The sequence below is a fragment of the Pleurodeles waltl genome, chromosome 2_1 (genome assembly GCF_031143425.1).
Source record: "Pleurodeles waltl isolate 20211129_DDA chromosome 2_1, aPleWal1.hap1.20221129, whole genome shotgun sequence".
NCBI lineage: Eukaryota > Metazoa > Chordata > Amphibia > Caudata > Salamandridae > Pleurodeles > Pleurodeles waltl.
Window position 1 is genome coordinate 96,785,310 of NC_090438.1, and position 25,379 is coordinate 96,810,688.

The 25,379-nt window shown below is 45.3% G+C and overlaps 1 long non-coding RNA gene across 1 annotated transcript in view; it reads left to right on the forward strand.

Moving 5' to 3' along the window:
* Positions 1-25,379, forward strand: part of LOC138258414 (uncharacterized) — an 80,883-nt gene that overhangs the window by 42,970 nt on the left and 12,534 nt on the right. The window contains exons 2-3 of the long non-coding RNA XR_011198414.1: positions 7,558-7,638; positions 7,922-8,026. This is a non-coding gene — a long non-coding RNA (uncharacterized lncRNA). The remainder of the gene's footprint in view (positions 1-7,557; positions 7,639-7,921; positions 8,027-25,379) is intronic.

Genomic DNA, 25,379 nt, shown 5'->3' on the forward strand with positions numbered 1-25,379 from the left:
CGGCATGCTTCCAGCTCTCCGGGTAGGTGGCGGTGTTGAAGGAGCAATTGATGATGTCCCGGAGATGGGGTGCGATGACGGAGTCGGCCTTGTTGAAGACATGGTGGGGGCATGGGTCGGTTGGTGATCCGGAATGGATGGTGTTCATCGTATGGATGGTGTCTTCGGTGCTGACCGGGGTCCAGGCGCGGAGGGTGGTGTTGGGGGGCGTCGGTTTGGTGGTTGGGTGCGTGGTCTGTGCGCCGAAGCTGTTGTGTATGTCGGCGATCTTGCGGTGAAAGAACGAGGCGAGTGAGTCGCAGAGGTCTTGTGAGGGGGTGATGTCGTTGTTTCCGGCGCTGGGGTTGGAGAGCTCTTAGACGATGCTGAAGAGTTCCTTGCTGTTGTGTGCGTTGTTGTCTAGTCGTTCTTTGAATGCTGTCTTCTTGGTGGTGTGGATCAGCTGGTGGTGTTTACGGGAGGCGTACTTGAGGGCGGTCATGTTGTCTGTAGTCGGGTTTTTTCGCCAGGCTTTTTCGAGGGTGCGGCAGTTCTTCTTGGAGTTCTTGAGGTCGTTGTTGAACCCGGAGGCTTTCTTGCTGTTGGGCCTGATGGGATGGGTTTTCAGAGGTGCAAGGTTGTCAGCGCAGTTGGTGATCCACTGTGTGAGGTTGTTGGCTGCTTGGTTGGGGTCCGCTGAGCTGGCGGGAGGGTTCTGGCTCAGTGATGTGGAGAGCTGGTCGGTGGTGATCTTGTTCCAGCTCCTGCGGGGAGCCTGTTGTGGGTGGTGGTGAGTCGTGGTTTTTCTGAAGATGAAGTGGACGCAGCTGTGGTCTGTCCAGTGGAGTCCGGTGGAGTGGCTGAAGGAGATGTACTTGCTGGAGGAGAAGACTGGGTCAAGCGTGTGTCCGGCGTAGTGGGTGGGGGTGTTCACCAGTTGCTTGAGTCCGAGGTTGGCGAGGTTGTCCAGCAGGGTGGTGGTGTTGTTGTCGTTGTTGTTATCCAGGTGGAAGTTGAGGTCCCCTAGGAGGATGTAGTCAGCAGAGGGGAGGGCGTGTGGGCTGATGAAGTCTGCGATGTCTTCGCTGAATTGTGTGCGAGGTCCTGGGGGTCTGTAGATGAGGGTGCCTCTGAGTGTGGTCTTGGGGTCGGTGTGAATCTGGAAGTGGAGATGTTCGGCAGCTGTGAGGGTGTCGTCGGAGTTGGTCGTGATGCAGATGGTGTTCTTGTGGACAATGGCGATGCCTCCTCCTGTCTGGTTGACGCGGTCTCTCCGGGTGATCTTGTATCCGTCCGGGATGGCGATGGCGATGTCGGGCGCTGAGGAGGCGTTCATCCAGGTTTCTGTGAGGAAGGCGACGTCTGGAGATGTGGTGTCGAGCAGGTTCCAGAGTTCCACGGCGTGTCTGTGGATGGAGCGGGTGTTGAGCAGGATGCGGCGGCGGCGGGAAACGGGGGGAGACGCTGGGCGCAGGGACCCAGAAACAGGACCAGACTGGGCAAAAGAAGGTGAGGATGGCGAAAAAGGCGGCAACAGGACACAGGTAAGGAGCAGCGGTCAGCAGTCACACAGGGGCTGCGTGGCGGTGAGGGGAGCGACCTGCCTGGTGAACAGGGTCAGAGGTCGCTCTCTCTACCGCTGCGCGGCCTCCATAAGAGTGGGAGAGGGAGGGAGGGGCAGCTGGGAGGTGGGAGCGGGGCGGCCAATGGGGAGCGAGGGGGGCGGAGCTATGGGACGCGGCGGCAGGAAACGGCGGCGGGAAACAGGGGGAGACGCTGGGCGCAGGGACCCAGAAACAGGACCAGACTGGGCAAAAGAAGGTGAGGATGGCGAAAAAGGCGGCAACAGGACACAGGTAAGGAGCAGCGGTCACACAGGGGCTGCGTGGCGTTGAGGGGAGCGACCTGCCTGGGGAACAGGGTCAGAGGTCGCTCTCTCTACCGCTGCGCGGCCTCCATAAGAGTGGGAGAGGGAGGGAGGGGCAGCTGGGAGGTGGGAGCGGGGCAGCCAATGGGGAGCGAGGGGGCGGAGCTACGGGACGCGGCGGCGGGAAACGGCGGCGGGAAACAGGGGGAGACGCTGGGCGCAGGGACCCAGAAACAGGACCAGACTGGGCAAAAGAAGGTGAGGATGGCGAAAAAGGTGGCAACAGGACACAGGTAAGGAGCAGCGGTCAGCGGTCACACAGGGGCTGCGTGGCGTTGAGGGGAGCGACCTGCCTGGGGAACAGGGTCAGAGGTCGCTCTCTCTACCGCTGCGCGGCCTCCATAAGAGTGGGAGAGGGAGGGAGGGGCAGCTGGGAGGTGGGAGCGGGGCGGCCAATGGGGAGCGAGGGGGGCGGAGCTACGGGACGCGGCGGCGGGAAACGGCGGCGGGAAACAGGGGGAGACGCTGGGCGCAGGGACCCAGAAACAGGACCAGACTGGGCAAAAGAAGGTGAGGATGGCGAAAAAGGCGGCAACAGGACACAGGTAAGGAGCAGCGGTCAGCGGTCACACAGGGGCTGCGTGGCGGTGAGGGGAGCGACCTGCCTGGTGAACAGGGTCAGAGGTCGCTCTCTCCACCGCTGAGCGGCCTCCATAAGAGTGGGAGAGGGAGGGAGGGGCAGCTGGGAGGTGGGAGCGGGGCGGCCAATGGGGAGCGAGGGGGGCGGAGCTACGGGACGCGGCGGCGGGAAACGGCGGCGGGAAACAGGGGGAGACGCTGGGCGCAGGGACCCAGAAACAGGACCAGACTGGGCAAAAGAAGGTGAGGATGGCGAAAAAGGCGGCAACAGGACACAGGTAAGGAGCAGCGGTCAGCGGTCACACAGGGGCTGCGTGGCGGTGAGGGGAGCGACCTGCCGGGTGAACAGAGCATCAACCTCCCCTCTGCTTCTTGTGTTTCACACAAATGTGAAACATGAGCAGATAGATGAATGATTCAGCAATGAACTCCTATACCTTTTGGTGGTATGTATCACTGACCACATTTTTCTGAATTTTTCTGAACTCAGCTTTCAATAAAGTCAGCTTTCAATAAATTCATAAATACAGGTTTTGTACATTATACCAGTTATCTGCATTCTGCTTTGTACCTTTACTGTACCTCCAGGTGGAGAGAGCAACTGCTTCTGTGATACCTCAAGCATGCTGAGATCAGACATACAATAGATGAACACAAGGAGAAAATGTATTGAATAAAAATATGTTGATTCAAAGTCAAATCCCAATGGCTGTAGAATGATGATTATTCGGAGCATTATTTGAGCTACAGGGGATGTTAGTGAATAATGTGAAGATAATAGTACTCAATGTTTTCCATTAATTTGTTCGTCAGACATCCTTTAACTCACACAGGAATTATTTTAAACCATAAAAAAGACCAATAGCACACTGTCCACATTACGTCTGTGTTGGATTGCTTTCAATTTTGAATCCAAACTGATTCATGTTTTCTTAATTTTAATTCTATCTCTCATCTTTGTCTTTCCACACCAATTTGATGTCCTTTAGATCACACATTAGAATGCACCGCCATAGGATATTTAGACCAAGATTCACAAAGCTTTTGCATCCGGTTTGTATTAATTTGTAACGCAAACTCGACGTAAAACCTTTGATGGGATTTGCAGACAACGTGAATTGGTGTTTGTGTTGGTTTGTAAGGAAAAGTAATGCAAACGAGCGCGAAGCACTGCTCTTCATTACTTTGCATCAAAGGGGTATTACATGGGTGGTACATGAGCGTTCCTGTGCAACCACCCACCCATTTTGATGCAAAATCCTGCCTACTAACATTAGTAGAAGGGGGTTGCGGCTAATTGAAACCAGGCTTTGAAAGGAGAAATGTTTCCATTTCTCCTTTCATTTCCGACTTTCCATGTGTGCTGCACTGTACAGCACACATACAAAGTAGGAAAAATGTTAAATTAAGTCTAAGCATAGTCCTTTGTACTGGAAGGGTATCCTTCCAGTACAAAACCTATGCTAGACTCACGCACACACCCTTGCACTATGGTGCAAAAGTGTGTGTGTGGTGCTCGGCAGCTAAACTCAGTGCTAGGGATAGGGGAGCAGAGTGCCATATCTCTGTAGTTCTGGCACTCTCCTCCTCTCTCTGTCACGCAACGCAGCACAGCATTTTTGTTGCTGCACTTTGTTGCCTGACAGTTTTGTGACTCTGGGCCCTAGTGTCTCATTTTCCAAATGTCCAAATTAGTCCTATCCACCATTGTTTTTGGGATTTATTACTTGATCCTACATATTGCTTTAATAAACGCATGCTCTTTCCATTACACTTCATTAAAGGTCCTACATCACTTATTAGTGAAAGGTTGGTTATGGAACGATCATATGCTTACTTTGGTGTATTTGCAACAGTTGTGCTGTCCTCATTTGGAAACCAATAGGTTTTGATGGTAACTAACTATGTTAGCTGCCCTTCTTTCATATGATACACCATATCACTCAGGCTGACTAGTGTATTAGTGCGTTGTCTTTTTTAAAATAATGATTAGCTTGGGAAGGACATACTTCAAATCAAAATTAAATTGTAAGAAATATATTTGATTGCTATCAGCACAATAATATGTGATAAATCTTACCCTTTCCAGACATTTATTTTTATCTTCATCATTAAGAAAAACCTCTCTCTGAATTTTGAAGGCTTTGTTTTCTTGTTCCCATTTTGAAACCTCTTCGTTTACCCTTTTTAATATCTAGTTCAATAATATGTATCTCAACATTTTCTTCTGTTTCTGAAGAATTCTATACAAGGGATATAATGTGTGGGAGCTGAACAGGCATGAAATATGGTATTTACTGCTGCAGTATTACTGAATAGTTTGGAGTTGGAAGTTTTATTAGTAAGACAAATCCAGCATCCAAAAATAAATTATTTAGGAGATGAACACTAATGGTAATTGCACATTGAAGTTTTTGTTATTTAAATATGCATGATATTTCTGTGGGGAACCCTTCCAAATGACAAGGACGTAAGTAATACCCATAGGACAAAGGGACATATAAACTGCAGTCTTAAACTTGATTCAAAGTCCGTTTTTTTCCAATTTTTACAGGTCGAATTTGCTTTGAAAATATCTTGTACCTACTTATCTAAACTCTCCTTTAACCAGAATCCCAATCCTTTAACCAGAATCCCAATACCTTGCTCTAAAGTTTCAAGAGTATTCCCTACGGTGAAATGATGAGTATTTGCTGTGAAGATACTTACTTTACCAAAGAGATTCAGGGTTTGAAGAATAGACTTAAAACCTAGGAATACAATCAAACAATTTTACATTAAACAAAACAAAGAATTGGGAGAGTCAGTAGTAATACTACATTACAAAAAAAAACAAAGTTGTGTAAGAGAAGGAAGAAGGATGGCCTTCGTGTCTACATACCGTATACAACATAATGACATTTATTAAATTCTGCAACATCACTGGGAACTACATATCGGAGAGGCCCTACAATAGGCAATTTAGTCACCAAAAACCACAGAGTCAAGAACACACCTATAGTTGATTGGCTACCACAACCACTGGAAAGGCGGGGTGACTAAGAGTTGCTTCTTAGACAAAATGAAGTTAGATGGAGAGCGAGACTAAGGACTGTTGGAAGAGGTCTCAATACAGAATAAGAGCTTAATTACTTTCTATAATTGAGACAACATCACAAGTATGAGGTCAATTTGTCTGTATTCTTGGGCATACGCACCTTTGATAAGAATGATTGCAGATTGCTAAAGTGACATGAGATAATGGAGCGAGGTGAAGAATAATAGGATTGCTAGTATTGGGGCTGTATGGATATTTCATTGGCCACACTTTCATGCTCTGCTCCAGATAATATGTGACTTGTCCTGATGTTTTGCATCTGATGGATTAGAGCAGAGAGTAGACACGTACTTGTGTTCGGACAGGTGTGTTACTTGACACACGGGCACATGACTAGTTGTAGTGGTCTTATGATTATGGTCTGCATAGGATCAAATTTCAGTTACATTATTTGCCATTTGTATAAACAGTAGTACATTTGTAAAGATGAGAACATTCAAGTGAAGGGATATTTTGAAATATTTGATTTAATTTTGCCATTGATGGCTACAAGATTAGATATATCACAGTTGTTACTAATATGGGGCTGTCAGCAATCTTCAAAATGGCATCCAAAACTGGAAATTAGATTCACCATCATATGTGTTTGCAAGACTGTAATTGGTTGAGACAAGTTTGAAATAATAGCTGCAACAATACCTATTGCAATTGTCTCTAATCCCCGATGTGCATATTTGTGTTAACAGGCAACATTATTAGTAACAACACGGGCAGATTTAGCACTTTTAAGAATGTGAATAAAACAGGACACATATATTTAACCAATACAGGAGCTCGTGAGACTGTAATTGGTAGAGAGAAGCTCAAATCAATAGTTATAATGATACCAGTTCGAATAGTCTTTATATCCCTGATGAATATAAATTTGGTTAACTGATAAAAACATTGCAAGGCAAAGGATTATAGCCTTAAGGTAATCTAAGATGGAGCCCATGAAAATTCAACAATCTTGGGTTAATTAATAAAAACTTTGTGAGGCAAAGGGTTATAGCCTTATGGATAGTCTAAGATGTCACCCATGAAAATGCAACAAGTTTGGGTTAACTGATAAAAACATTGCAAGTCAAATGGCACCCACGAAAACACGACATTGTTGATGAGGCATGGCAAGTTCAGATGAATGCATTTGATGCATGATGGTTGTAGTATATTAAGGGCCGGGACTAAGTGTTCCATTTTGCTCTCAGAGAGCCGCCAAAATGGCAGAAGTGATTATCATCTTGCCCAATGTTTAGTGCTGTCCTAATTGAAGGTAAGCGTAACCAGTGTACTTGCTGAAAGAAGGGGAATCCAAGTAGTATTTTGCTAAAGACGTTGATTCTCACATACAACGCATTGTGTGAATTGGTCGTTGCATAAATGCTCGTTGCACTTGTCTTTGGGATATGTTGGGCTTGAGTCTTAATATGTTGAATTCTGTTTTGTTTATAATGTGTTTAGCGAGAGCAGAAGGATTATCTGTGTAGCAAGCTGACTTGTCACTGGAAAAGATAATAAAGCAGCATTTTGCCAGGGAGATTTACATCCACTGCATACAGCATGTTATACTGAGGGTAGATAACTGGTTGTGATAGTTGCTCGTGAAATATACTGAGAAATAGTTTCTACCATGTTGAATCCTTTCTCATATGTGAAGCACTAATTGTGAGCAGAGTGGTTGTTTTGATACAATTTTTTATAAATAATACAAGTGATGATTTCTGTAACCTTGTCCTTTAGATACGCTGAATGATACATGTCTTCAGTTAAACTTCATTTCATGGGAATTATAACATGGTTGTTTGCCAGTCACCTTTTAGTTTGAGAAGGTTCTTGACTTTGAATTGTGTAGCAACATGCTTTATGAGAAAAATAAAGGCTTCTTAATGGCAGTCTTCTACAAATTGTGAAATCATGCAGTCAACAAGAAACTATTTAGTACGGGGGCAACTAGTGAGAACATATACAGTAAAATCACATATGTTTCTTTCAACAGAATATTTTTTTCATTGAACAACGAAAGGAATGGAAAAGAAATTATGTTTGACATCTGAATTGTATACAAACATCATACAATGTAAGTGATCTTGTCGATGTCAATACAATGTAAGATATGTAGTATGTAGTTAAGTGAATAGATATAAAACAATTGTCCAGGGAATATAATGGGGATGTTTGAAAGGATTATAACTACAAAACAGTACAGGTTTTGATTTGTCAGTTATACATATTGGGCAATGAATGTAGATTGAATCTATTGTAATCAAAGTTTTGCAAAATCCATAGAATATTGTGACATAATGTGCATTCAGTGTGTATGTTTTATAGTATGGTGATGGGTATTTATATGCGTTTTTCAGGCCCTGATGAAGTTCCTCTGTGGAGAACGAAACATGTTGGCTGGGTCATGATGGGAATAAAGAAAATGGTTTCTGAACAAAAGACACAGAAAAAAGAAATAAAGTGTAGGAGACTTTTTTGATTGCATGACTCATTTTATATATTGGGGAGATTGGAACCACGTAATACTTTGAATTGAAATCAAGATTGGATCATTTACACTCTTTGCCTTTCTGAAGTGTTCTTGCCCTTATGGTTTGGTTGTAAACAGTCACAACTATTGGAGTCAGTGCAGGAGCACATAAACCACAACTGCTGGATTTGGAAACTAAAGTTTCATTTAAATGTCATGCACTTTTCACTAATGGTATTCGCCATTTGCCACTAATTGTCTAAAAAAAAGTAGTTAGAGAAGTATCCCCATTTTTTCTGTACAGTAGTGTTTAACTATTATCCACTGTTCACTTCTGTTCTTTGTGAAAGGTGTGTATTTAACTGCTACTTGCTACTACATTTGACACAACTACCATGGGATTATCCTTGAATCTGTTTGAAAGTTGTTCAAATATGCAATTTGTCCGGGCCTTCTGACCTAATGTGCCACATGTGTACCACTGCATAATAATTTCCCAATAGTTCTGTGGTGAAATCTATCTTGAACCTATATTTAGGTTTGTGTTTAAATGCTTTCCAATGCATTCTTGTGGTTAATATACACTATGAACTTTGAACTCACTAACATTGAAACATTAATGAAACTGGTAATGATCACAGCAAAATGTTGGCAAAACCAGCTATTTATTGAATGAAAGTCAAACAACTAGTCAAAATCATAGATTTCATATATGTTGTAAATCCTTCTTTCCTTTCACAAGCAAATTACTGCAATGAACTGTTTTCTGAACTGCAATACATCTTGCTGGAAAACATCATTTAAAGCAGTTAAACTTGTATTTTTGACAGAGGATTTTACACCAATTCCTTCCTTCTTTTTTTTTTTTTTTTAATATATCTTTTATTACTTTTATAAGGGTGCTAACATGAATCAAAACACGTTGTGATAATCCCCGGCAACTTAAACCCTCCCGCTCCCCATCGTGCACTAAGTCCTTCAATGTATTTCTTATGATGAAAAGTCTCAAAAGTCTCGAGGTAGGTCAACGCTCCGGCGTTGTTATTAAGTAGTTGTAGCAGTGTGTTCAGAGTCTGAGTTCGATAAAGAGTTGTCTTCGTCCGAGGAGGGGGCATCAGCCAGTTTTAAGTTTTCAAGCAGTAAGTCCCATTGCGTAACACTCTCTCTGGGTCTTTGGCCTCGGGGTGCTTCTTTCATTAGTACTGTGGTCTCTATTTTGGGCCATTTTTCTAGTGCTCCTAGCCATCTAATTATTAGTGGGCCACCTGGGTCCTTCCAATTTAATGTTATTTCTCTCCTCGCTAAGATCAAAGCTAAGTCTATGAATTTGTTTGTCATCTTATGTGTCGATGGGCGTGCAAAGTCCCCCAGGATTGCTGCTATCGGGGTAGGTGATAGCGTTATTTCAGTGCAGCCAGCTAGCTTCCTGAATACTTCCGACCAGTATGCGCTAATTAGGGGGCATTTCCAAAACATATGTATTATGTCTGCTGCCGGATCAGAGCAACGTGGGCAATCAGATTTATTTGTATTATAAATTTTGGCTATCCTTTTAGGAGTTAGGTAAGCTCTGTGGAAAATATATAAATTTATCAATTTAAATCTTGCATTTCTAGAGATAGTGTAGACGTGGGATGTAATTCTGTCCCATTGCTTGTCTTCTAATATCATGTCAAGGTCATTTTGCCATTTTGTCTTGAGTTTATGTAGCGGAGTGCAGGTGTCGCCTTGCATGAGTTTATATATACCAGAGATTAACCTCCTCTGCTTGCTCATTGAGCATAGGAGTTCACATCCCTTATGGGCTGGGGGTTCACAGGTGCCCTTACCCCACATTTTTTGAATGATTCTTACAATGGCAGTATGTGCGAGAAACAATCCAGGAGGGAGATCAAACTGGTCTTGCAGCTCCACAAAGGAGCGAAGTTTCCCATTACCATATAGCTCACCTATTTTCATGATGTTGAACGGGGTCAGTTTGTTAATATGTTTGAAGATTTGTTTATTTGGGAAGCAATTCAGAGCTTCAAAGGGGATTTCAGGAGCATAAGGTGTTTTTAAACGGGAGCGTTTGAGGTACTGTTCCCAGCAGTGTCTGATGGATTCCCATTCTATAGGAAGCGGCTCTTTCTGTTTCCTGGGGATCAGTATTATGTGCAGGATTTTGCTTAATGGGCAGGTTAATGGTATTTGTAAGTCAGCTGCAACTCGGGGTTTGTTAATCAGTCTTGCTAACCATTGCATTTGTCCCGCCCAATAGTCGATTTCTAAGTTAGGCGCAGCTAATCCTCCCTCCAAGGTAGGTCTTTGCAGGGTCTGAAGTGCTATTCTGTGTCTACTGGGACCCCAGATGAAGCTTGCAATTAATGACTCAGCACTTTTAAATATCGAGCAGGGAATTATTAGGGGTAGCGTGGAGAAGAAGTATAAAATCCTGGGCAGTACTATGATTTTAATCTGTGCAATTCTTCCAGCGACTGTAAGGGGTAAGGTGCTCCAGAATTGCATGCTAGCTTTAATTCCCCTGATTGCGCTTTGTATGTTCCCTTCTAGTAAATCTTCTACTGAATGATAGATATTGACTCCAAGATATTTGAAGGTGGATGAGGCCCAGGGTAAGCCCTTAGTGTCAGGGGGTTTCGGGATGTCTTTGGAGGTTGGGAAAATGGAGGATTTTCTCCAATTAATCCTGAGTCCCGAGGCCGAGCCGAAATTATCTAGCATTTCTATCACTCCGGGGAGATCCGCCACCAAGTTTTTAAGGAATAATAGCATGTCATCGGCATATAGCGCGATGTGGTGTGTCCAATTGTTAATTGGGATGCCTTCAAAGTGACCTTTGGATCTTGCAGTTTGTGCAAGGGGTTCTACTGCGATTGCAAATAAAAGAGGGGAGAGTGGGCAGCCTTATATAGTCCCTCTTCCTACCGTGAAGGGCTCAGAGAAGGTGTTGCCCGTACGTACTCTTGCTGTGGGGTTTGTGTATAGTAATTTCGTCCAGCTGACGAAGCCCTCTCCCAGTCCAAGTTTTAACATGACTTGCTCTAGGTAATCCCATCTCAGGCTGTCGAGTGCTTTTTCAATGTCTATTGAGATTATAGCAGCTTGCGATAAGGTGTCAGGTAGGGAATGAAGAAGTGATATTAATCGCCTGATGTTTAGCGCTGTGCTGTGTAGTGGGATAAATCCCGATTGATTCTGGTGAATCAAAGAGGTCATGTGTGGTAAAAGTCTGTTAGCTAGTACTCTTCTTAATATTTTATAGTCTAAATTCAGCATTGAAAGCGGTCGGTATGAGCGGACATCGGTAGCAGGTTTGTCTGGTTTTAATAAGGGAATCATTATGGCTTCATTAGTGGAATGCGGTAATTTGTTATTTTGCCGAGCTTCCCTATATAGTGTGCAAAGTCTGGGTGCTAAAGTGTCCTGATATAGCTGATAGAACTCTGACGGGAGGCTGTCTGCTCCCGGTACTTTACCCTTTGCCATGCTTTGCATTGCGGTTTTGATTTCTGCAATCGAGATAGGGGCTGCTAGGGTTGTGCTTTCTTTAGCTTCCAATCTAGGGAATCTCAGTGACTCCAGTTCCGCGATCTGGGTACAATTAATTGTTTCGGAGGGTGGAGCATATAGAGAGGAGTAGTATTCCAAGAAGCAATTATTAATTTATTTTTGGCTAAGTACTCTAATCTCTGGATCTATCTCTATTTCAAGGATAATAGTTTGATGTTTGGGAGGTTTAGCTAGCCAAGCCAGAAGAGTGCTTGCTTTATCCCCTTCCGCATGCTGTCTACTTAAGTATTGCTTATAGTTGAAGCAAGAGAGTCTAATGTTCTCCTCTATTATTTTTGTTTTAGTTTCCCTCAAAAGAGAGGACAGTTCAGGGTTAGAGGGGAGCTTGCACTCAGTATCTCTTAGGGAGTCTTCTAATTTATTAAGCTCTGTTTCGATAGATCTGCGCACTCCAATACTTTTCCCAATACAGTTACCCCTAGTTACTATTTTAAAGGTTTCCCACTCTAGTGCTCTAGAGGATGCAGTTCCTGCATTTAGTTTGAAGTATTCTTTGATACTATTGAGGAGGTGATGTTTAAAGGCCTCGTCCTCTAATATCTCAGTACTGAGTCTCCAAGTGGGTATTACTGGTTTTTCTTTATGCCAATTAATTGAGATTAATAAGGGGTTGTGATCTGAGATGGTACGGCTCAGGTATTCAGCTGAGGTTACAACGGGTTGTAGCTCCAGAGAGACTAGTATTGTATCTAATCTTACGTGTAGGTCATGAACCGCGGAATAAAAGGAATATTCTCTATTATGTGGGTAGAGGTGTCTCCAGCAGTCTCTGATTTGCCAGCCTTGTTGCCATTCTGAAAGGGCCTTAGCTGCTTTTATAGATTGAGTCTGTGGGGGGGGGGGTGATCTGTCCATCGTAATATCAGAGATGCAATTAAAGTCACCTCCTATTATTTTCGATTCGCCAGAATCGGCCTCAACTCCCCAGACATTTTGTCAAAGAATTTCTTCTGGTCTTGGTTCGGGACATAGAGGCCTCGGATGGTTATTTCTCTCCCATCTAGTCTGCCCGTGATGACTACATATCTACCATCTTTATCTATGTATGTATGTAATGCTTGAAAAGGGATGCCAGGGCGTATCCAAACTAGTACTCCTATCGCGAATGCCAAGTAGTTAGAGGGAAACATTTGGCCTCTCCACCTTTTTCGCAGTGCCGTGACTTCCTGCTCTAGCAAATGTGTTTCCTGGAAAATAGCAATATGTGCCCCTCTGCGTTTGATGTAGCTGTGTACCTTATATCGCTTGGCTATATTACTTAACCCCCTAACATTCCAGGTTATTAGCTTGTAGTTTGAAGTCATGGACTTGGTTCACTGGTTGTTGATGGATAATGTAGGTGTGGTTCAGGGGTGCTTTTTCGCTACAACTTTCTAGTAAATGCTTGGGACTAGATATATCTTCCATTCTAGGCCTCAGTTCCCTTATAACTAATTGAAAAAACAGAAATCCCAACTCCCACTCCCCAGGACCGGTTACAAAAACTCTTCCTGTCCAAACTGATAGCATTCCAGTTCTATAATCCTATAGGAGGGTGGCGTGGTAGGGACCGAGAGTGCGTGTCCCGGGCTTTTCCTGGGGCCCAGCCTCAAAATGGTAGGATCAAAGTTATGCACTCTTTTATCCCAAGAATTAACAATTATTGTCCCGGCCCAACTGCTGGGTAAGGATCCTAGCCGGGTTTATAAGTTTTTCTCTTAAGTACTCACGGATCAGAGGACCCACTCTTGTTAGCGTCAGATGATTTCTTCAGATGTTCCTGGAGTTATTCTAGGTAGGCTAGTGGCCGTGTCTCGAGAGGATATGGATGAGCCCCCGCAGCTGGAGTCAGGATCTGACAAATTGCTTGAAGTTCGGTGTCTAGGGTTAGTTCCCTTGCTGAGGGCCGCTGCCGCTTCTACAGCATCTCACATCTCCCATAAGGATTGGTGCTTAGGGGGGCCGCCTCCGTGATCTGTTTAGATTAGCGGCTGCACTTCTTCTTCGGTTCGTTGAGGGGGCCGGAGGGCATCGTCGACGAGGCTAGGTTCAGTGACTCCAGCCATTCCTCCACCAACTGTGGCGAAGAGAAAAAATGTGTTTTGCCTTCGTGTTCTATTCTGAGCTTGGCAGGGAAGAGCATTGCATATTTAATCCCATTGTCTCTTAGAATGCGCTTGTGCCCGTGGAAGGGAGCCCTCTGCATCTGGGTCTCTCTCGTAAAGTCTGGGAAGATCATGACCAGTTGGTTGTTGCATAATATTTCGCCTAGTTGTCTTGACTGGGCGATGATGTGGTCTCGGTCTTTGTAGCGCAACAGTTTAGCTATGATTGTGCGTGGTCTAGCTCCCGGGGGCGGTGCTTTGTTGGGGATCCTATGTGCTCTTTCTATTGCAAAGTAAACTGACAGGCCCTCTGGTGCCATACTGGTTCTAATCCACTCCTCCAGAAAGGCTTCAGTGCTGGTTGCTGAGGACTCCATGCCTTTCGGTATTACAATAAGTCTAAGGTTATTCCTAAGTGCTCGGTTTTCGGCATCTTCCGCTCTGGTTTCTAATGCCTTAATTCGGGAAGTCAAATGTACCATTTCTTTGGATGCAGTTTGTTGCTTGAGGTTGATATTGGTTAAAGATTTTCACTCGTGTCAACCAATCAATCATGGTATTTATAGAGGGCGCTACTCACCCGTGAGGGTCTCAAGGCGCTAGGGGGGGGGGGGGGTCACTGCTGCTTGAACAGCCAGGTCTTGAGATGCTTCCGGAAGGCGAGGTGATCCTGGGTAGTCCTGAGGTGGGTTGGGAGGGAATTCCACGTCTTAGCTGCCAGGTAGGAGAAGGATTTCCCTCCAGCGTTGGTTCGGCGGATGCGAGGGACGGTGGCAAGAGCGAGGCTGGTAGAGCAAAGATGACGGGTGGGCGTGTAGAAGGTGAGGCGACTTTTGAGGTATTCGGGGCCCTTGTTGTGTAGGGCTTTGTGTGCGTGGGTGAGGAGCCTGAAGGTGATCCTTTTGTTGACGGGTAGCCAGTGCAGGTGCTTCAGGTGGGCGGAGATGTGGCTGTGGCGGGGTACATTGAGGATGAGGCATGCAGAGGCGTTTTGTATGCGCTGAAGACGTTTCTGAAGTTTTGCGGTGGTTCCTGCGTATAGGGTGTTTCCGTAGTCCAGGCGACTTGTGACAAGGGCGTGGGTTACAGTTTTTCTGGTGTCGGTGGGGATCCAGCGGAATATCTTACGGAGCATGCGAAGTGTGTGGAAGCAAGAGGACGAGACAGTGTTGACTTGCTTGGTCATGGTGAGAAGGGGGTCCAGGATGAATCCGAGGTTGCATGCGTGGTCTGAAGGGGTTGGTGCGGTGCCCAGGGCCGTGGGCCACCAGGAGTCGTCCCAGGGGGACGGGGAGTTTCCGAGGATGAGGACTTCCGTCTTGTCTGAGTTCAGTTTCAGGCGGCTGAGCTTCATCCATTCTGCAACGTCTTTCATTCCATCCTGCAGGTTGGCTTTGGCGGTGGCTGGGTCTTTAGTGAGGGAGAGTATCAGCTGGGTGTCGTCGGCGTAGGAGATGATGTTGATGTTGTGTTTGCGAGCGATGTCGGCGAGGGGGCTCATGTAGACATTGAAGAGAGTAGGGATGAGCGAGGAGACTTGTGGGACGCCGCAGATGATCTCGGTGGGTTCCGAGCGGAAGGGCGGGAGGTAGACTCTTTGGGATCGGTCCGAGAGAAAAGAGATGATCCAGTCCAGGGCCTGTCCTTGGATACCGGTGGAGTGGAGGCAGGTTATTAGGGTGCAGTGGCAGACGATGTCGAAGACAGCCGAGAGGTCGAGAAGGATGAGGGCGGTTGTTTCTCCGTTGTCTAGTAGTGTTCGGATGTCGTCGGTGACTGCGATGAGAGCGGTTTCCGTGCTGTGGTTGGCCCTAAAGCCGGACTGGGAGGGGTCGAGCAGGTTGTTGTCTTCGAAGAAGTTGGTCAGTTGCTTGTTGACGGCCTTCTCGATGACCTTGGCCGGGAAGGGGAGGAGCGAGATGGGGCGGAAGTTCTTCAGGGCGTTGGGGTCCGCCGTAGGTTTCTTTAGGAGAGCGTTGACTTCCGCATGTTTCCAGCTCTCGGGGAAGGTGGCAGATGCAAACGAGCTGTTGATGATGCTCTGGAGATAGGGGGCGATGCTGGCGTCGGCTTTGTTGAAGATGTAATGTGGGCACAGGTCCGAGGGGGCGCTGGAGTGGATGGTGTTCATGGTTGTTCGAGTCTCTTCGGCGCTGATGGGTGTCCAGGTGTTGAGGGTGATGGGTGGGGCTACGAGTTCTGTGGTATTCAGTGGGATCTGTGGTCCGAAAGCTATCGTGCAGGTCGGTGATCTTTCTATGGAAGAAGGTAGCGAGGGAGTTGCAGAGTTCTTGAGAGGGCGTGATGGAGTTGGAGCTGGCGTTGGGATTGGAGAGCTCTTTGACGATGTTGAAGAGTTCTTTGCTGTTGTGAGTGTTCTTGTCCAGTCTTTCTTTGAAGGATGCTCTTTTGGTGGAGCGGATCAGCTGGTGGTGTTCGCGGGTGGCGGTTTTGAGGGCTGACATATTTTCTGCGGTGTGTTCTTTGCGCCAGGTTTTTTCGAGGGTACGGCAGATTTTCTTGGATTCTTTGAGGGCGTCTGTGAACCGAGGAGGTTTCCTGATGTTGGTCTGTCTTGGGAGACGTCTGGGGGAGGGCGAGGTTGTCAGCGCAGTTGGTGATCCATTGTGTGAGTTTGAGGGCTGCGTTGTTGGCGTCAGAGGTGATGGCAGGTCGGTTATGGTTGAGAGTGGAGAGTAGCTGTTCTGTGGAGATTTTGTTCCAGGGTCTGCGGGGGATAGGTTGTGTGCGAAGGTGGTGGGTCTTGCGTCTAAAGGTGAAGTGGACACATCTGTGGTCAGTCCAGTGTATCTCGGAGGAGTGGCTGAAGGATACGTGGTTGCTGGCGGAGAAGATGGGGTAGAGCGTGTATCCGGCGATGTGGGTGGGGGTGTTCACCAGTTCCACTCTTTCTTTCAATTTGCGGTGGTCGTCTCTGAGTAGTGAGAGTTCAGATGAGAGGTGGTCGATTTTCCCCTCGAGTGCTTCATGGGATTATTTGATAGCCAGGAGTACCGTGTCTAACGTTGCTTCTTGAGTGGTAGGGCAGAGTGAGGAGTTCTTGCTGGAGGACTGGGTGGATTGATTCACATTTGTACATTCCGTTTGGGCCTGATCGTCTCGCTTCTTGGGTTTCCCCATGGCTGGAACTGTGCTATAGATAAAGAGGGTGAGTTGTGCAAATTTTACCAGTGCAGGGGCCTAACTTAGCGGTTTCTGCTCAGGTTGCCTGTCTTTTTCCTCATCCAGTTACCACTGTCCACAAGTTTCTATTATTGACAGGGGGGGTGCTCAGGTCTTCCCCACCCCTCACTCTGCGCCCTCTTGCGCGTTCTGCTTGGGGTGTTCATACGGGGCCAGGTTGCGCGGTGAAGATTGGGGTGTACTGGGTGTTTTATAGCTGTTTACCATTGAGATCCTTCAGTGTAGACCCTCTGCTGTTAATGATTACTCCCTTGGCTTTGACGCGTCGGTTATCTAGTGTGCCTCCAGGGGGGTCGGCTCCAACCCTCAGAGAGGGATCCGAGGGCCGCGTCCGGGACACACTGCGGTGCCTCACCTCTCGTCGGTGCGTGTGTTTCTCGGTGAGGCCAGCACGAGGTTCTGAATCAGAGCGGTGAGTCAGGTAGGAGGTCCCGCGGGTCACGGGTTCTCCCCGGTAAGTAGTGTCTCAGGTTCCTTACCGCGTGGGCCCCGAGGCGGGGGTACTTTGTTTCGGCACCCCGGACTCTTCTTCAGCTACTGTACCAATTCCTTCCTTCTTAATAGCACTTCAGTTGTGGTCTTAAGAGTAAGCATTCACTATGAAATATAATACATCTACTAAAATATCATTCTTTGTACAAATTCTCCCTCGTGAACTGCAGTTAACGGATGTTTGTCTGCAGACAATATGTTGTGCTGTCTCCACTCCACTTCTTGTGGGAGGAATCTTATATATTCTGTTATTCATTACATCACAGTATGCATGATGATCTTTAAAGTATGGGATAGGACCTCACCAATAACCTTTACTATTAGTCTTATCACAGATAAACTCATATGGCTCACTAATATTTGTTGTTTGCATCTCATCATAACTATATGATATGGCTAACCTAGGTTGTTCTTATGAAGAAAAGTTCACACACATTGTTCATTAACCTAAAAACAATAGGGATTACAGCTACATTATATATTATTAACTGCTTCTACGCTGTGCTTCTGCTCAGAAGGCCTAGCAGTAGATGGTTGTCCTGCCATCCTGCTCAGCAATAGGCCTTTAGGTCAGTGAGCCCATTAACAGGTTACCAGGTTCACTCACCCAGCAACTGATTGGCAGGCACCAGTACACCGAAACAGGTGGTCATGCCATTGATACTAAGCAACTAAAGAATCCAGACACAAAGCTAATTAACCTTGTCTCATCTATGGTGAGGGTGGGCCATTTGCTATGTCTCTGGAAGCTGTGCTCGTACCCAGGACGTTTGCCACTAAGTCAGTGGCCCATCTCTTAAGCTATTCTAAGCTATGCAGGAAGATTTTTCATGATTTCATTGTTCTAATAGGATTTGCCAGCTATACAAGGGCCCTCATTATAAGAACAGCGGTAAAAAACGCCTACCGCTGCGGCAACAACTGCAAAAAGACCGTCACCGTGGCTACCAGCTGTCTGCCATATTATGACAACAGCCGGATTTTAGCCACAAGAATGGCAGCAATACGGCTGTGGTCATACTGGTTTATGGCGGTAAGGAGGTGCTGCTACCATCAGCAGCACCATGCCAGTAGACGCCCCCGGCCAAAATATGAGAAATAATACGGCCTGGCGGTGTTCTGCTGACGGGCGCTGCTGGCATCCCATCTCCTGCCGGAAGACCCCCTGGATCCAGGTAAGTTGGGTCTCCGACAGGGGAGGGGGGGTGTTGTGTGTGGGGGTATGTGCATGTATGTGTGTGTGTGTATGCGGGTGTGTGTTTAGTGTTGAATGCGTGTGTGCATGTACAGACGTGTGAGTGCGTGTATGTTGTGAAATGTGAATGCGTGTCTGCATATATGTTTGGAAGTGTGTGTGGATGTGTCTGCGATTGGATGTATGCATGCGTGTATGTATGTGGGAATGAGTGTGTGTATGCGTGTGTGTGTGTGTGTGTGAAGGGGGCGTGGATGTAGGGGGTTGGGGGGTTTGGAGAGGGGGTGAGGGGGCATCTGGAAAGGTAGAGAGGAGACCCCTATCAGTGACAGGGAATGAATTCCCTGTCACTGATATGGCCTACCGCCATTGTTTTCATGGCGTTACAAACGCCACAAAAACAATGGCCGTAGGCGGGGTCATAATCCCGCAAGCGGCACAATGGCGACCGCCGAACTGGTGATGGATATCGCCAGCCCTGCGGATGTTACCGCTGTGGCGGTCAGAGTGGTACATTGGCGGGTTGGCTCCAGCCAACCCGCCAATGTCATAATGTGGCAGTAAGTACCGCCAGCCTGTTGGCGGTACTTACCGCCACATTATCGCCGACCGCTGGGGTCGTAATGACCCCCATAATGCTTGATATCTTTATATTTTGTTTGCTGATTTTGTATTCATTTGTCAGTATTTTAATTATTAACATATGGTCATGACATTCTATTCTGCATGTGCTATAATAGGTTAGGATATAACACAAACTCACTGATACAATTTATCATATATGCATACTGATTTGGGAAGAGTCTTGAGCTGGAAAAAACCCTTCACAAACCCTGAGAGTCCTCTAGCAAATCTGTTGTTCTCCAAATATCTCTCCCAGAAAAGTGTATAGCTGACAGAGAAGGTTCTGAGATACTTGGCTGTTTTCTTTTTCTCTCCAGAGGGTTGTGTGGAACAACCTCACTATCTCAAATGCAACAAACTGGTGTAGTCTTTATCTAGGAATGCTTCCTGCTTCTTTAACACAACCCCTGTGAAACCAGGCACTCTGGCAGTCTGCCTACTTATACGTAGCAAACATTCCTGTCCCAGAAGAATTACATTAACTCAACATTTTGTCTACTAACAAAAGCTTTAAGGGGCTACACACTAAATAGCAACACACTCCGAGAGCAAGAATCTCAATGTCAAGGGGTGGAAGCACCCAGCTTCACATGTCTTTTCCACAATGTGGATGTACTGGTCCAAGAATCATCATGATTAGAAATACATTGCCACAGATGTCTGCAGGAAAGCCCTGAGGTAGGCACTGTCTTTCTTTAGCCCAGCCATCCATTGAAAATTGGAAAAGTCACAATTTTGAGAGATGTGGTACATCCCTGTGATTCTTCCTTCAGCCTTCCATGTCCCTTCCACCAGGAGACTCTTTAAGACCCCACCTACTCCTGAGCAGCACCAAGCAGCACAAAGACATGGCAAGCACACGAAATGGACTAAGCACTTTACCCTCGGGCCATCTGGCCACTACTGTAGTGAGACATTAGGTACTGCTCTGGTTAAAACTTTAAATAACTATTATTCAAAAAGAAAAATGAAACAGAGGCACCGAGTATTTATAAGCTGCAAATGTAGTTCATCGCATTGATCGAATAGAAAAGGTTCTTTATTATGACTATTGATTATCAATCAACTATGAATTTGCTCATACCTTTTTATTCCTCATTACATGGAATATTACTGTGTGTTTTTTTCTCCAGTGTGGCAAAATATTAATTTCACTGTACTGCCAACACATTTCGCAACCTAAACTTTTAACTTCTTCAGGGCAAAATTAGATTCCACTCATTGAGAAGTTTCCCAACTACTAACAAAATAATTCTGTTGGTTCATCCAACAACTAAATGTGGTTAGAATAATTCTGACCTGTTTATCGCACGGCAACTGATTGCTTGGTAATTCTTTACTAATGTTAAAACTTTATGGCATGTTGGAGCGACTGCTTTTAAGAAGTTTTCATTTCAGTATTAAGGCAATCACAGAGAATCCATGGTAGTCCCCTGACATGGGGTTTATTACAAGTATTACTATTGTGACAGGTAATGCTCAATAAAGAACTTTTAAAAAGAAAATCCACTGCAAAAAATGTACCCACTGACGTATGTGGCCACAAACCCCATGCATTGATGTTGGACATACTTATAAACGACATTTAATCAATCACACCTTCTCTTTTTTACCTTTACCTTTTATCTTTACTGTACCTACCTGTGAACTAATTTCGAATGATCTCTCCTACACTTCTTACAAATATTTTTTACCTTTAGCATACCTTCCTTTCGTTTATTTGTTTATACAGTAGTTTTATTTGGAGAGCTTCAGAGCACGTTACACGGAAGACTTACAGGCCATACAGGAACAATAGCATCAGTGGAGCAACAGATGAAAATTAAGATGAATTAGAGCAAATAAAATAATACAAGTTGGTAAAATCAACAGTACTGAAAACCAACAACAAAAGACATGACATATGTACAGCATATGCATGGTTAATGTTTCTAAGGTAGTGCTGTTCAAATGTAGTGATCATGCAGTTGTGAAAACATATTCAGTGCACACTGTGAGGTAAAGCCTAGAAGAGGGTAAACAACACATTAGTTATAGTACCCTTGGTAGAAGAAAAGATAAATTTGTGAAAAATATGGAAGAGCTGAACAACAGGTTCAGCTCTTTTTGAAGGCTGGTGAAGGTGGGATTGTACAAATGGAACTCAGAATGGAGTTTTATACTTTGGAGCACAGCCCAAGAACTTTAGAAGAGAGCTGGTGACAGCTCTCTTCTAACGAAAGCAATTTCAGAACTGCTCCTCAAGCCATCATACTCTGACATCTGGATGGTGGTAACCCTGCCATGGCATCCAAGACTCCAAACCAACACCCCTTAGGGGCATCCTACATGCTGCACCACATCTCATCCAGGGTCTGAAAAAGAATGATCTCATCACCCCCATCCTGATGAAACTCCATAGGCTCCACTTGCTGGCCTGCACCATTTTCAAAACCAGCGATCACGACCAGAATCCCTGCTTATCTTGCAGAAAAGTTCACAATCTCTAGTGGATACTGGCACACCACAGCCAGGAAATCATAAAACTGCAGACTAAAGAAGTGTAAAAAGTAAAAAAAACAAGACAGCAGGCCTTTTCCATCGATGGAACAAAATCATCGTATCAATCAGGACTTCCCCAATGCTGCTTCTATTTAGGAAAGTGATGAAGACTCATCTCTTCAAAGAACACTGCTTCACAATGCATCAAATATCCACAACCCAGCTACTTCTCTTGGTCATTGACTTTATGTCTGTCTTTGAATATGAACAGCGCTCTGCAGTCTTTTGACTGGGTTTGCACCTTAGAAATACCATATACATACTGTATATGCATCCCTACCTACATACATATATACATACATAAATACGTCCATGATTTTTCCTGGGCTCCCAGTTATGCCAATCAGTTTGATTATGGACGTTCACTGATCTTACCTTAACTACGGACACTACAGTGTAAGTGTTCACAAGTAAGAATGACAGCATATTGAATGTGCGGCTTTATCAACTAAGAGGTCAATATTAATTAAGCACCAAAGTGATTAACACAATTTACTGGTGTGATGCATGAATGAAGAGCGCAGGGCCTTTTAATAATAAGTATATGGATGTCTTGTTTCTGCTTCTTTTGATTAAATATGTCCTTACATATTCCCTGAGGGGTTTTGAGACATTTTATTTTGGAACTAAAATGAAGACTCATTAACCCTCTGATTAACAACATCAGTAAAAAATATATTGGAGACAATAAGACAAATGACCATATGAGTGGACATATTGAAAACTCTTCATGATGAAATACATTTTGCCATGAAATTTGCAACAACCAAATGGAATATACACCATGCTGTGATTATCAATGAAATGATGACGCAATAGTACAGTAATTGTGTCTGCAGGACTAAGGGCCAGATGTAGCAATTTCCGAACTTGCGATTCGGAAATTGCGAGTCGGTGCGACTCGCAATTTGCGAATCGCAAACTCGGATGCAGAACGGTGTCTCAGACACCGTCTGCGAATCGCTATGGGGTCGCAAAGACCCACCTCATTAATATTAATCATTTTGTGACCCCATAGCGATTCCCTGCACTCACAGGGATGGTGGCCTGCTGGAGACAGCAGAGCTCCATGTCTGTGACTGCTTTTTAAATAAAGCAGTTTTTTTTTTTTTTGTATTGCAGACGGTTTTCCTTAAAGGAAAACGAGTTGCAATACAAAAAAAAATAACAAAACCATTTGGTTTCGTTTCTTCAGTGTAGGCAGTGGTCCATTGAACCACTGCCTGCTCTGAAAAAACATTTTTGGCAACATTCACAAAGGGTAAGGGGTCCCATGGGGACCCCTTCCCTTTTGTGAATGGGTTACCACCAGTGTGACACTGGTGGTAACTGCGAATTGCTTTGAGACCGCGTTCGCGGTCAAAAAGCAATTTAGCATCACAGTGCGAGTCGCAAATAGGAATGGGAGACTCCTTCCTATTTGCGAGTCGCATTCACATTTTGCGAGTCGGTACCGCGTATCGCGATGCACATTTTGCATGGCGCAAAATGCTACCTACATCAGGCCCTATATGTCTTTTGACATTTTGCATGGACATTTATGGGTGTTTGCACTCTAGAATAAAGATTGCCCCCAGACAGCATGCTGATAGAAGAAGATTATAGTTACCAACCATCACACCAATACGTAATTGAATTGTGCATTATAGGAACCGACAATATTCTTGTCAAATTATACATGTACACTTCAGTCTTGCACTGCTCAGCACTGCTTTGTTTAAGACCAAAAATGGATACATGGAGCCTGATTCACAAAGGTAAACGTACACATTTGTGTAATCAGCTGCTTTTCCATATTCACAAAACTGTATTTTCATGGTAAGTGTCTACATGTGGAGACCCAGTCGGGGCTTGTAAGTCCCTGCCCTGGAATCACTTTTAGGTTCCACCTAGACAATCTATGAGGGGAACAGAACTCCATGCAATGGAAATTATGGTTAGCTCAGAGAGCCCAACCATGCCGCTGAACTGTCACTGTGATATCACTCACACCACCTGGCCTAAGCAAAGATTGGTAGCCTATCGCCTAGCTTCTCTCCTACCCAGGTAATTGCTTTGAAGCTGCTCCTATCTGAGATTCACACCTGGCTCAGACTAGAACTACATTATTAAACATCCCATCAAAGAGCCTCACTGGATGAGTTGCCCTGAAGCTAACATATCTGTTAACATAGTGAAGCTATGTAGGAAATTTGATTACTGGTTGGGGTAAAACCCTACTCAAGCAGCAACCAGAGACCTTGTCAGGTTGGGGCACAAGCAAACTTAAAAGTAACCTGAGCTTGGCACAGAGCAGTCAGGCTTAACTTAGATGCAGTGTGTAAAGTATTTCTGCAGCACTTCCAACAAAATACAGCGATAACACAATGCAAGAAAAACCCCACAATAATTTTGGAACAACAGAGTAAACTTTAATAAATAAATCAATACCAAAATGTCAAAAATCCAATCAGTAGAACCGCAGATATGCAATTTCAAAGATCTGGGTGCCATAAAAGCCCCAACCACCATACGCGGCTATCTGGTCGTGGGAGACCGGAAGAAAGTCACAAGTTCAGGTCGGCTGCAATGAATTGCAGGTCAGATACAGGGACCAGGTTAGTCGCACAGAAAAGTTACCTTCTCAGTCCAGTGCAAACAGCCCCATTTGCGGTGAAGGGGGCCGCGAAGAGCAGGAAAGCATCGCGGACGATCGTTGTTGTAACACAAAGAGTGGCCTTGTGTCACAGGCGGGTGTCACTGTAGTATGAACATCCTATTGATATCACTAACGGTTGGGCTGGTCCTTCACAGTGGAGCTATAGCTCAAAGGGTTAGGTTGACAGAAATTTATGATGGCAAACGTGACAAGGTTTTGCCACCAACAAGCCTGTTCGCAGTTGCAAAGCGCCCAAAACCCTCAGGTCAGCTCCACTGAGCCCACACTGTAATCCAGGACCTGAGGGCCACCGCTTGGGGGTCATGGGCTTACTCCGGCTGGATCTGGGTGATGGTTCAGGTAGTTGGAAGCCTGTTATGTACCTGTGGTTCTGGGCAGGAGGCCAGCAGACCAGCCTTTGGTGTCCCTCTGGGAGTCCTGGGTTTAGGCGCAGGTCCAGTCCCTCTGACCGAGGAATACACAAAGCCCAACTGTCAACTACACCCAGGCATGTTGCCTAGAGACAGGCTGGCTGTAGGCACTAAATGACTAAGGCAGGAATATGTCAACTTTCAAGAGTGGCATTTTCAAAATTGTAAATGAAATGAAGCTGACTGTTCCATAAGAGAGAAATCTCATTACAATTCCAAAGACACCAACTATGAACTGGTTGCCTGTTCCCATTTGGAAATGACAGCTTATTAAATGTAATAAGGTAACTCCAGTGGTATCTTTTGGCAGAGGTAGGCCACGCAGTAGTGAAAAACTAATGTAAGAGTTCTTTACTACCAGGACAGGTAATACTAAACGCTTCATGTTCTGTTTTATAAATACATTAGACCCTGCCCTCTGGGCTTTCCAGGGCATACCCTATGGGTGAGCAATATGTATTAAAAAGAAAGGTTTGGGCGTAGCAAAAGGTTATTCTTGCAGGTCAAAATAGCAGTTTAAAACTGCACACACGGGCTGCTGTGGCAGGCCTGAGACATGTTTA